The sequence below is a fragment of the Echinops telfairi genome, unplaced genomic scaffold, assembly GCF_000313985.2.
Source record: "Echinops telfairi isolate 266 unplaced genomic scaffold, ASM31398v2 ScPeMD7_1957;HRSCAF=2489, whole genome shotgun sequence".
Lineage (NCBI taxonomy): Eukaryota > Metazoa > Chordata > Mammalia > Afrosoricida > Tenrecidae > Echinops > Echinops telfairi.
In genome coordinates this window covers 1,908,986-1,910,870 of record NW_022105855.1, presented here as the reverse complement: position 1 = coordinate 1,910,870, position 1,885 = coordinate 1,908,986, and positions in this window count along the sequence as shown.

The window sequence follows — 1,885 nt, the reverse complement described above, 5'->3', positions numbered from 1 at the left end:
ATATCAGTGACCACAGACCACATCAAGGAAACATCTGCAGGCAGCCCATGGCCTAGGAAGAAGCCATATTTGAATCATGAGTGGGAAATGAGTGCCTACAAGAGAAGTTAGACAAAAAGTTAAACCAGTCATGGCATCATGAGGAAAAGAACAGAAAACGAACCTGAGAAGGCCTTAGTCCTGGCTCTACTGCCAATAGATTTCCTGTCCCTGGACAGGAAACTTCTCACAGCCTCAGCTTCCTGAGAGGTCAAAAGAAGAGGTTGAACCACAGGGTCCCCAACGTCCCTTCCAGATTTAATATTCCAATGGTTAAAATCAAACTGTCCTATAGTACAGGCGCATAAGGAAGCACAGCGGTTGTGTGAGCTTAGAATTTATTAACTGTGGTCCCAAGAGGATTATGTGTATTGGGAGTGTGAGTGGGGAGGCAGTTACTGGTGTGCATACCCTGTTTCCACAGATGATTGATAGGTTTCAAGTTACAAAGGGGAGATGAGAAATGCCCTGATCACATCAGGCAGTGAACATGGCTGTGGGGGTTTTATCCATCACTTCATAACCTAGACTTTGATCCTTAGGGGAATATGGTCACTTTTCAACAGCTTGCAGTTGTCTGAAAACAGTCACTTCACATCTGACTGTTGCTCTTGGGTGGGTTGTGGGAAGAAGCTGTTGTATTTGACGGCTGACATTAAGAGTCAAAACTATCAGAACTTGTGAAGGAATTGAAAAGTATAAAGAGAAGGAGGTCGAGTTGGGTAGCAAGGACCTAGGCCAAGCATGCCACCTCACTTTTCAAAACTAAATGTATCTGAACTGGCTACAAAGTTTAAGGGACTTGGGAGAGCAATCGAGCATTTGATCTTGAGATTATTTATTTTTCTTTGCGGGAGTGCTTGGGTTTAGAAGACAATATAAAGGCTGCGCCTACTCTGGGCTACTCATTAGAACGAAGTTAGTTAGCTTTGGCTTCTTCCCGAAGCCCACGTCTCTCCTCGGAGAACTGAAACTTCTGGGGGAAGGCTAAGGCGACCACTGCCCACCACCGCCCTGTGGCATTCAGGAGCGGGTGTGCGAGGCTGGCCCTCTGCAAAGGTTTCCCTGGCCAACTCTGCAGAGAGCAAGGTGGGGGCCCCCTTGGCACCAGCTCAGCAGAAGCCTGCGCTCCCACCATCTGCCTCCGCCCTCAGCTCCCCTGCGGCGAGCGCAAGGAAAACAAGGTCGCCCGGGAGGCCCGGAGCCCTGCGTGGCGAGCACCACCACGGACCATCTGGTCCAGCCCTTCCTTCCCGGGGCCAGGAGATTGAGGAGTCGGGGCTTGGGAAGGGGCGCGCCAGCTTAGGCAGGGCCGGGACCTGGACCCAAGGCCCCGCCTGCGCCCCCGCAGAGGCCCCTCCCCGGCCGTTCGGCTCGTTTGTTTGTCTCGTTTCGAATGTCTCCGGGCCAGCCAGAGCAGGTTTGTTGGCAGCAGCACACCTCCAGCGATCACGCGACCAGCCAATCTCCGAGGTGCGCTCTCGGAGTCGGCGCGCTCGGGAGGCGGAGGGGCGGCCGAGCCGCGCCGGGGCCACCTTAAGGCCCCGCTCGCCAGCCAGGGCTGGGCGGCTCCCGGCGCCGCAACCAATAGATCTCCTCCTCTGGTTAAATAGACTTGCGGTGTCAATCATTTTCGTCTTCGTCAGCCTCCCTTCCACCGCCATATTGGGCAACTCTAAAAAGGGGGCTCGCCTTTTCGGGGTGTTTTTCTTCCCGCTCCCCTCTCCCCGCTCTCTCGCCACTCCGGGACTGGGACTCCGGCAAGGTTTGGAGAGCGGCTGGGTGCGTGGGAGTCGCGGGCTAGCAGCCGCCTGGCCCGGGCCGGGCTCTTCCCCCCCGCGGCTGC